Here is a 12,400-nt window from a genome sequence, read left to right as displayed (position 1 = left end):
ACAGGTACAATGACTTTCTGGGTCGAACATATGCCTCGATTGTCATAACCTATTTTGCCATAATAAAGCTTAATGATGATAACGCACAAGAAGCTCTTTCACTTTCATATCTTCTGTCTTCCATCCCCCTTTCTTGATTGACTTCCATCATCCTTCTCGAGTCCGCGTAGCCTACTATCACATGATTGAGTATAATGACACACCAAAAACATTTGCATTTCATGTAATTTCACCTGCATTACCACATATAAGCATTTCATACATACATATAGATATCACAACTGCATCACATCCTGCACACAACACATAGTAGAACATTTTTCTCATCATGTAAATAGTTATTTGCATTATCATATTCATCTACATTTCATACATTCACATTTGCATCATGCATAAACATATAAAACATAAACGAACAAAAAAAAATAAAAAAATATTGCATTGCATCATATACATATTTGCATCCACATCATAAGCATCACATAAGAACATCTCATCACATAGGTACACATGCATATAGCTGCCGCAAAACTGAATCATCTCATATATATAATCGTAAAGTTTCATAATACAATGATGTCAAAATCATATAGCTACAATCACCCGCAGGTGTCTACAATACAAAAATGGTACAAAACTGATACAAAGGGAGCCCTCTAAGGCTATGATGAACTCCCTCCCTCAGAGCCGCCTGGCCTCGGTGGAATCTGAGCCCCTGAAGGACCCGCCTCAGGATCATCTTGCCTGTCTCCTCTATCTGGTGGTGGTGGAGGACCCATGACCCCACCACTCGATGCCTGTCTCCTCCGGCTCCCTCCCGTAGCTGTCGCTATACACGACGGTCTATGGAAGCTCCTCGCCCACTGATCTGCTGGCACTGCACCATAGTAGAGGTCCCTCCAGTAGGCTATCTCCTCTCCTGCCCATAGGACATAAGCATATCCGGCCCCTGTGTCCTCTGCTGCTTGCCTCCCAGCCCTTAGTGCTATCTTAGCCTCTGTGTAGTGCTGGATAGCCTGATCCCGCTCTCGCTTAGTATCCCTGAGCCTAGTCCTGAGCTGATCCCTCTCCCTCTCCCTCTCCAGATTCTGGATCTCATCTGCCTGGCCCTGGCAGATCTCCCTCAGATCTAGCAGCTCAGCCTCCACTGGGTCAACCCCCTCTGCCTCTGCCCTTGCCTGTGGCTCCTCCTCTACGGGTGCCTGCCCCTGTGCCTGTATTGGTACCTATCTCTGTCCCTGTCCCTATATCTGCACCTGCCTGGGATCCTGTGCTGCTGGCACCTGTAAAGGCAATCCACCGTGACCCCTCACCACCCGAGCCTGCCTCTCCTCTCCACCTTCCCTCCGAGGTACAACTCGCCTCTCTCCAACTACTCCTCTCCTCCTTCGTCGGCCTCTGCCCCCATCGCCTCCACCATCATCCTCGTCACCACCACCATCTCCCTCCAGTGCCTCTCCTCAATCTGTCAATCGGGGGAATGGATGCTCTACCCAATATGCTGTATACTTGGCATCCATCCTGATGTCCTCGATCTCAGGCCACATGTCCCAAGGTAGAGGCATCATCTCCACCAGCTAAGTCAGTGCCTGATCATATGACAGTAGCGGCCCAAACTGTGCCTGATCTCTGACTGTACGGGCATACATGCCTGATCCCCGGGGCATCCTCTGAATCCGGCCAAACTGTCGGCCAACCCTGTCTACCAGCTACCTCTCTAACACATAGGGCATCCGCCCAATCAGGTACCTGCTCTGAAAGGTGTACGGTAGCTCAACTGCATCATCCTCCCACTGCTCGCAGCCCAGATATGGTCTCCATATGACCACATCAATGTCATCAATCATTCGCCGCCAGTACTCTAGCTTGCCAATTCGTGGCTGTGATGTGATCATGTCATACAAATGCACAAAGCTGCGTCCATGACCTCTGCCCCTGAAGTGTATCAGTCGGGTAACCGACAGATGCTCGTAGGCCCATACCTGCAGCAGTGTCACTCCACAGCCCAATCCCACTGATCCATGATAAATAAACTGATGAAGCTCGTAATACAAATGGGCCAGCACACATGGTCCCCAGGCATATCTGGTGTGCTGTGTCACCAGTGTCTCCAATGCTCCCCCCTAGCCCATAGCTAACCCCTGTGTCGTCCTATCCGGACATAGGAACCCACTGATAGCTCCTCCGATCACTGCCGGCAATGCTAACCCTGTGGCTGTCACGGTGTCCCATGCTACGTGTCCTGCCCTCATCTCCAATCCAGAGTCCTGGAATACTCGTCTCAATGCCTCCCTGTCTCCATCTCGATCGTATGGAATCAGCTCCCCATCGATCGGCACCCGCAGAATCCTGTATACATCCTCTAGGGTGACTGTCATCTCACCCATCGACAAATGGAATGTGCACGTCTCAGAGTGCCATCTCTCATCTAGCGCAATCAACAAACCCATGTTCGCTCGAAACTTAGGCACATACAATACATGTCTCAAACCCATCTCCTCGATGGCAGCTCTGTCCTCAAATGACAACTCAGGTCACAATCTCTGTGTCAATGGGAATCTCTCCCGTGACTCCAACATCGACAAGTACTCCTGCAGTCAAACAAATCAAATCATGTCAGTCATAGTGGCATTCCCTGTTTATCACAAAATGCTACTTTTTATCTAAATGCGTATGCCTATCTACCCTAGTGACACTCACTGTTTATCACAAAGTGTTGCTATTTATCCTAGTGGTACTCCCTGTTCATCACAAAGTGTTGCTCACATTTGCACTCCTTGTTCATCACAAAGTGTTGCTCATATTTTAGTACTCCCTGTTCATCACAAAGTACTCTATCTTGGTACTCATTGTTCATCACAAAGTGCCTTGATCTATCTTAGTCTTCCTAGAGGACCTGCTTGAGTGTATCCTCTCAGCAGCTTATCCAATCGACAGCGTATGTTCATCACAGAACTGCCGATTTGACCTAGAAGATGCAAATTCATACTTTTCAAACGCAAACGCGCTTACATGACATAAACACGCTCAAAGACTGCATAGATGCGCCTGAAAAACACAGACGTGCCTGGGAGACACAGATGTGCCTTCTTGGCACAAACGCGCCTGAACAGCACAGACGCGACCGCATTTGATATAGACGCGGGTCCAGACATAGACGCGCCTGACACAAACACAGACGCCCCTAGCAGACATAGACACGCCTGGCACCAACGCAGACGTGCCTAAACATTTTTTGACACTTTTTGGACCCTAGTCTAAGCGCATTTATTACCCTATTCAACATGCATTAATGACAAAATTAAATGCGTCAAAGTACAAGGAGGTTTGGTGGTACTTACCGACTCTCCTGCCTCTACTGGCCTCTGAAATCGACGAATGCGGTCGAATCTGTGAGCGAAAGCCATCGCTGCTGACTGCTCCTGCTCTATTTTCGCTCTGTAATATGCTCTTGTGGATGTGTGGATGACAATGAGGATGTACTCCCCTCATGGTCTATCTTATAGACTATCGTAGCCCTAGTCTCTTGTTTCAGTCTTTGTTATCTCGTGACTTTGTCACTTTATCTGGTCAGTCCATTCTAGCCATTCTTTCTTATCGAGAGATTGTCTATGATCTTTCCAGACATTTTCATCCAATCTCTCGAGGGGGCATATCATTCCCATCTTGGGGCAACCCTATTGGACATGTGATGGTATGATCTTTGTGATTTCATGTGATTTACATTGTCTTAGGTAATCTTCACATGTTATGGTGGATCTTTGTTGATTGTTAGGCTAGGGTTTTGTGGTTGAATTCATTTAGCCTTTCAATATCATTATTATTGTTATCCATTTTCACCATATACACCATATATAGCATTCATAGTTCATAACTTGTTCTTTAATTGAAATTGAAATAACTTTACATGGTATCAGAGCCAAGGTAATCGAACCTAAGGCTATTCAATTTTGATAAAATTCAAGGACTAAGTTACAAACTACATCACATTTTCATAATGGCCAACGCTATCAGATTCGAAGATAGACTTGGAGGTAGTGAAGATTTTTTAGCTTGGAAGTTTAGAATCAAAATGATTTTAAGAGAAAACAAAGTTGATTCATATGTCCAAACTGAAAGTGCACAACCAGAAGATGAAACCGAGAAATCCACATGGATCGAGGGAAATGATAAGGCTATTAAAATAATAGTGGATGGGGTAAGAAATAATATAATGCCCATCATTAGAAAGCAGGAGACGGCTTATAAAATGTTCAAGGCACTTGAAAGGACATTTGAGATATCAAATGCAAGTCGTACTCTGGCATTAAAATGAGAGATCAACCATATCAGTATGAACAAAGGGGAGACAATTAACTCCTACTTCATGAGGATATCAAGCCTAAGAGATGACCTAGCTTCCCTTGGATATGACATCCAAAGCAAAGAGTTAACACTCATTGCTCTAGATGGATTGCCTAGTGGATGGAACACATTCGTCCAAGGCATCAGTGCTAGGTCCAAATATCCTAAGTTTGAAAGACTAAGAGATGACTATCTACAAGAAGAATCCAGATTGAACAAGGTAGGAATAAAACAAAAGAATATAGATGAAGACTTGCAAGTCCTAAATACAAACATCAATAAGAAGTACAAAAAGAAGCAATTCAAGAAAAGAAAAGCTAAACAAGGCAAGAACACTTCTAAGAAAGACCTATTACATGTTCAATGTTATAGGTGTGACAAATTTGGACACTATGTTGCAAACTGTCCGGAGAAAGGGAAGCAAGCCACATTTGCAAAAGTGAGGAAATCTAGAAGAGAAAATAACGCCGAGAACTATGTCCTCTACTCAGCACTTACAAGCCATGCTTCAAACAAGTCTAACTCATGGGTGATCGACAATGGTTCATCCAGACACATCACCGGCTTTAGAGAAATACTAGACTCCATGATAGAGAAAGATGATGAGGAAGTAACCATCAGAGATGATTCTTCACATCTAGTCAAAGGAATTGGAACCTGCACCATCAAACTGAAGGCAGGCATGTCACTACAACTTGAAGAAGTACTATATGTTCCAGGCATCAAAGGAAATCTAATCTCCATATCAGCACTAGAAGATCAAGGATATAGAGTGACCTTCATGGGAAACAAGGTGTTGGCTTGGCCAAAGAGATCCTCCATCAAAGACGCTAAGGTCATTGGTCAAAGACAAGGCTATTTGTATGAGCTATGTAATGAGCCCAATCTAGCATTGATCCATGAAGCAACTAATGCAAATGAAGTATAGCATAGGAGATTAGGCCATCTGAATTATAGAGCTTTGTCAACTATGGGAAACCTTGTCATAGGTCTACCTAAGTTGAAGCAATATCATTCAAAGGCATGCAAAGGGTGTACCTTAGGTAAAAATACCAAAAGTGCATTTCAGAATAGTACTAGGAAAACTAGCAAAGTTTTGGAGTTAATTCATTTTGATGTATGTGGACCTGTGTCCGTACCCTCGCTAGGGGGATTTTTGTACTATGTAATTTTTGTTGATGACTACTCTAGGAAGACGTGGATCTACTTTCTGAAATGTAAAGAATCAGAAGAGATCCTAAGTAGGTTTAAAGAGTTTAAAACATTAACATAAAATCTCTCTGAAAATAAAATTAAAACCTTAAGAACTAATAATGGGGGGGAATACACATCAGGACTATTTAAAGACTTTTGTAAAAATTCTAGGATTAAGAGGGAGTTGACAATACCTTATAATCCACAACAAAATGGAGTAGCTGAAAGGAAAAATAGGACCATAGTAGAAGCTGCCAAAGCCATGATACTAGATCAAAATCTAAACTTGAACCTTTGGGCAGAAGCAACTAACACTGCTGTGTACATACAAAATAGATGTCCTCATTCACACCTTGAAGATAAAACTCCCGAGGAAGTCTTTACCAAGACGAATCCAGATATCAGCCATCTTAGGATATTTGGGTGTCCGGTCTATATTCATGTACCTAAAGAGAAAAGACTAAAACTAGAACCCTATGGAAAAAGGGGAATACTTGTAAGATACAGTGAAACTTCTAAAGCCTACAAAATCTATGTACAAGGGCAGAGAAATATTGAACTCAGTAGGGATGTAATCTTCGAAGAAGATATAGCCTTCAAAAGGGCCCAAAATACAATAGAACCTGAAATTCATAATCCTACTCCTAACCTAGAAGAAGAACCTACTCCTGAGCTTTAGAGGGAGTATCTTAAGGAAACTATAAGTGAAACATAAGACCCACCTATAGATAATCGCAAGAAAGGACCACTATGGGCCACCAAAACTGTAGCAGAAGCTCAGAAGTTCGCTGCTCCTTCAGGAACCTTCAGGGAAAGCAAGAGGCCTAATAAATTCATCAACTATGTTGCACTTATGAATGATCTCTCTAAAGCTGAACTTAACAATGTTTCAGATGCACTCAAACATCAAGTATGGATAGATGCCATGACTGAAGAATATCCGTCCATTATGAAGATTGATGTTTGGGAGATTGTTCCTAGGCCAACCAAGAAGTCTGTTGTGTCTTCTAAATGGTTGTTTAAAATCAAGCATGCTGCAGATGGCAGTATTGAAAAACACAAGGCCAGATTTGTAGCTAGAGGGTTCTCACAAAAGGAAGGAATAGATTACGAAGAATCATTTGCACCTATTGCCAGGTACACATCATTGAGAGCTGTCCTAGCCATTGTAGCAGCAAAGGGGTGGAAGGTACATCAGATGGATGTTAAGACAACATTCCTAAATGGTGAGATCATGGAAGAAGTCTACTTAGAGCAACCTGAAGGGTTTGAAATTCATGATGCAGAGTCTCATGTGTGTAGACTGAAGAAAGCTCTTTATGGGCTCAACAGGCTCCCAAAGCCTGGTATGAAAGAATTGACACCTATCTCTCAAAGCTGGGTTTCTCTAAGAATGATGTAGATCCTAATCTCTACCTCAAAAGAAATAAAGGTGATATGTTAATATTAATTTTATATGTTGATGACTTATTAATCACAGGAGATGATCACCTAATAGATCAATGCAAGAAAGATCTATCCACAAAATTTGATATGAAAGATTTGGGGCTTCTTCATTACTTCCTAGGATTGGAAGTATGGCAGAATTCTGATAATATTGTACTGAACCAAGGGAAGTACACCTTGGACATATTGACAGGATTTGGAATGCTAAACTGCAGACCCATGACCTCTCCTATGGAAACCAACTTCCATAAACTTAAAGAAGCAGTAGCAGAATCAAGACCTACTGACTCCACTCAATACAGATAGATGATTGGGTCCCTGATGTATCTAGTAAATACAAGGCCAGATATCTGCTATGCTATTAATGCCTTAAGTCAGTTCATGTGTGAACCTAAGGAGATACACCTGGTTGTAGTAGAGCATATAATGAGATATCTACAAGGTACCCTAAAGCTTGGTCTTAAATATGAAAAGGTTGACATAGATCTACATGGATTTACAGATTCAAATTGGGCTGGTAGTGTAACTGATAGAAAGAGCACTTTAGGGTGTTACTTCAGTTTAGGGTCAACCATGATATCCTAGATCAGCAGAAAACAATCTTCAGTAGCTCAGAGTTGCATAGAGGCTAAATATATTGCAGCTTCAATGGCTGCTCGAGAAACAGTATGGCTAAGGAAATTGCTCGCGGGATTATTTGGAGAACCTATGAAACCTATAGTCATTCAGTGTGATAATCAAAGCTACATAAAACTCTCTATAAATCCAGTATTTCATGACAGGTCCAAACATATTGAGATTCCATATCACTATGTACGAGATATGGTTGACAGGAATGTGATAAAGTTAGAATATGTGTGTACAGGAGATCAGACTATAGATATTCTGACCAAACCGCTTTTCAGAGTGAAGGTTGATCACTTCAGAAAGGGTTTAGGTATGATAGAAAGGTAATCTGCTTTGTAATCTATACTTACATATATTTAAGATGTTTAATGTGTAAACTTCTTTGTCATGTTTGGACTATCTCTTGGCTTCTTGCCACCTGTGTTCATATCTAAGAGGTGATGATCTCTCAGATACTGAACACATGTATGTAGACATCATAAGGTGATGATCTTATGATAGTCAAACCAGTAATCATGTTGGATCACTGGTAAGTCATGGATGTGCCATGACTATGTTATGATACAACATTTGTACAAATGTTATTGCATTATCACAACTTGGATATGATGAGAACTTAAGCACTTCTCATATGGTTATCCTTGTATTGCGTGTTAGGCAATACTGATATCACGTGTAGGTGATATCTCAACCATTGATCATGTTGGATCTCTGGTAAGTCATGGATGTGCCATGACTATGTTGTGATAAACATTTATAAATGTTATTGCACTTATCACAACTTGGATATGATGAGAAACTAACCTTTCTCATAGACTTATCCTTAAGTATTGCATGTTAGGCAATACTGATATCACGTGTTAGGTGATATCTTGACGAATCTTACAGATCACATGTTTTGGTGATTTCTCACATGATCAGGTGATGATTCTCTTACTTTTATCACATGTTAAAATAATACTTTATGTCACATGCTCAGGTGATGTTCTTCTATTTTGTATCTGTAGACACCTAAAATTGTCCAGTCTAATTAAATAAATATTTTATTTATTTAATTATTTTAGTCTAATTCTTCTATTAATTAAATAAATATTATTTATTTAATTAATTCATTTATCCTCTTCTAGCCTTATTTCTCATTTAAATAAATATATTTATTTATTTAAATTATCCTTTTCCTAAATTAAATAAATATCTTATTTATTTAATTGATCTCACTTCCTCTATTAATTAAATAAATATTTATTTATTTAATTAATTCATTAACCTTTTCTACCCATGACACATGTCATTCATCTCTTAATTCATACACTACCTACCCCTTTCATTATTTTATTATTTCTTTGACCTACCCTCTAATCATAGCCGACCTCCTTTTACACCTCTCAATCTTATCCCTCCATTTCATATAGTGTCTTCTATATAAGGAGATGCTTCCTTCATTATCAAACCCTAATGAATCAATTTATGCAATTGACTACACTACGATCCTACTTGCAACCACATTCCGTTCTTTGTTGAGCTCTTGTGCACATAAAATCTGAGAGCAAATATATCAAGCAAGATCAATGGAGATAGGAAGAATGGAGATCAAAACCCTATTGGACATGTGATGGTATAATCTTGGTGATTTCATTTGATTTGCATTGTATTAGGTAATCTTCATATGTTATGGTGGATCTTTGTTGTTGTTAGGCTAGGGTTTTGTGGTTGAATTCATTTAGCCTTCAATATCGTTATTATTGTTATCCATTTTCACCATATACATTTTGGCATGCCCGGTGGGACATGGATTTTTGTTAGATCTGTGCTTTTTGCAGATTTTTCTAACCCTATATTGTTGATTTGTAAAACAATTTGGAGAATAATCTTGTGCAGCTATGGTTTTGGACACAAAATCAAGATCTTGGAGAGATTTGATCATATCTCACAAACGGATAGGAAATTTTGCACCAAATGTTTTTTGCAGGTTGAAGAAAATATCAGGAGCTCTCAATCCAAAATTCAGAATTTTTGGAGCACATTTTTATTTTCTATGAATTTTTTAATGATTTTTCATAAAAAATTAATTTTGAGAGCAAATGAGAGAATTTTTTGGATTTTCTTACATTTTTGGAAATCTCTCATAATTATACATAGGATCTATTGTTTCTGATTTTAATTTTGATGCAAAATATTTCCCTAAAAATCAGATCTTTAAAAATTAGGGTTTTTCCTTATTTTGATCAGATTTCACAAACGGCTTCGAATTTTGACATCAAATTTTTTGTACAGGTCAAGAAAAGTATTAGAAGAATTTACTAAAATTTTTAGATTTTTTGGATCATTTTGTCAATTTATATGAATTTTTTATGATTTTTCATAAAAAATTAATTTTGAGAGCAAATTAGCGAATTTTTCTGATTTTCTTACATTTTTAGAAATCTCTCATAATTATACATAGGATATATTCTTTGTAATTTTAAATTTGATTCAAAATTATTCTTAAAAAATCAGATCTTTGAAAATTAGGGGTTTGCATTATTTTACTCATATCTCACAAACTGCTTGGATTTGTTGCAAAATTTTTTTTGTCCAAGTTTGGAAGGCCATCAGGACTCTCTAGTAAAAATTTTGTATTTTTTGGATCGATTTTGCATTTTATATGAATTTTTGATTATTTTTCATAAAAAATTAATTTTTGGAGAAAATTAGCAAATTTTTTGGATTTTCTTACATTTCTGGAAATCTTTTGAAATTTTACAGGTGTTCTTTTTTTTATGATGAATCAGATCTTATAATTGGCCAACAAAACGCATTGTTGAAGGCCCCTATTTCACAAAGTCTTTTGGATCTAAAATTTACCTAATTTGTGTGCTTGCAGGAAGGGGTAATCATTTGAAACAATCCAAACTACTAATAAATCTTTGTTGCAGGTCCTTGGCAAGGGTTTTTGGATTTTTATTGTGTGCGTTGTTTTGATAGACTAGCAAGCACTTCAATTGGTGCACTAAAATTGAATCATTCTCTTTTGTGTCTTGAACAATAGGCTCTTTTTATTTAATCTTTAAAGGGCCTATCTTCCCATGTGGTCATTAGGACTACTAGTGAGAAGAGAATGACCCAAGTGGTAGCGAGGAAAACCCACCTCTTCTGAACCACTATAAACAAATGTATTCATGGTGAAAACTATGGATAACGTGTGCTGATTAGTTCATACCGACACTATGTCTCCCCATAAACCCGTTTGATCAAATTTATTTGATCAGTTGTAGGGCGTAACCCCTACCGGCTGGGAGCCTTCTGTATTTACAGAGCTGAAAGTGTTGCATGTATGGCCACACGAGCGGATGCCCTTACTAGCACCTTTTTGTTTTAGAAACCTAAATCCTTCTAGTTGTTGGGGTAGAGGTTGGACCTCTGGTAGCGGCCCACACACATACGGTTCTTAGTAGAGATACAAAGTTTGCCACAGGGAGTTTTCGTGGGGACTGATGCTTGGCTGACCTAAGAAGTGAGTGCCGAGGGTGGAGCCAGTGAGGTCAAGAATCTAAGTATCCGCTCTGAATAGCGTAGCCTTGAGGGTAAAACCTCATGTGGGATCAACAACTATTGTCTTGGCCAGCCATAAGAATTGTGCTTGACTTATTTTAAACATTCAAACATTCAAGACCAAACAACAAAACATTGTGTCTTCAAGTGTATGCAAAACATTTTTACATCAAACAACACACTTTTCTTGGAGTCATTTTGTGTCTAAACACTTGCAAACATTGAGTCCTCATCAACATTGTGTCCTCTTGTCACGAAAAAAAGTCAAACATTCAGATTTGGTCACAACTTCACAAATTGGAAAAATTTTACAGTCTAGCAAACAAGAGCAATCGGTTTTAGAATTCTTGAGCTTCCTAGGTTGTTTCTCCAGGTTTTCATCTAGCATTCAACTTGTCTTTGGGTCTCACAAAATCCATCATTGCTTTACACCTTACATTACATTCACATTTGTCTAAACTTGAGTCAAAAGGTCACTTGCTTGTCCTCATCATACTTTGTCAATGCACTACATACAACAACATTTTGCTAAGTGGTCCCTCATCAAGGTCTATCACCTTTGGGTCTCATTTGGTCTTACTTAGAGTCAAGGTCAACTTACCTCATCAAGAGAAACTATCCTCTCTTTGGAAGTCACACCTACTCTACTACATACATACTTGGTCTTACATTTTGGACATTGCAAGTACACCTCAGATTCATTTACATTCCATCCAACTCTTGGTCTTCCATACTTTTTCCATTTTCATCTAGTCCCACACATCTCGGTCAATACCTAGTTCATGGTTGAAACCCGTCTTCAAAAATCTAGGAGAGAAACTAAAGAGGCTCAAGAGTGCGCAAACATGAGTTCTTATGAGTATGACAATGATATCTTTTTCAATTCTGATCATACTACATTACCTAACATGGATGCCTATAGAAACATTCCAAATGTTGAGAACGTGGACACTACAAACAATAATGATACACACAATGATGATATGGACAAATTTTCAGTACATTCAGCAGATGTGGAAGAATCCATTATGGATCCCCGTTTCAATCGAATCGTTGAGGAAATAATGAGGAGGGATAGACAATACTTCTTACAAATGATGGCACAAAGTGGAGCCAAGATACCTCATGATTTTGACATGTCTCAAATAATGAAAAATCGACCTTTGCAACAAAATCACTCCAACATGGATCAAAGGAGACCTAATAGTGGAGGCAATAGGACCACATATGGTGCCTGAATCACCATCATCTTTGTTTC

Source organism: Cryptomeria japonica, chromosome 4, assembly GCF_030272615.1.
Source record: "Cryptomeria japonica chromosome 4, Sugi_1.0, whole genome shotgun sequence".
Lineage (NCBI taxonomy): Eukaryota > Viridiplantae > Streptophyta > Pinopsida > Cupressales > Cupressaceae > Cryptomeria > Cryptomeria japonica.
Note: the sequence above shows the minus strand (reverse complement) of the source record.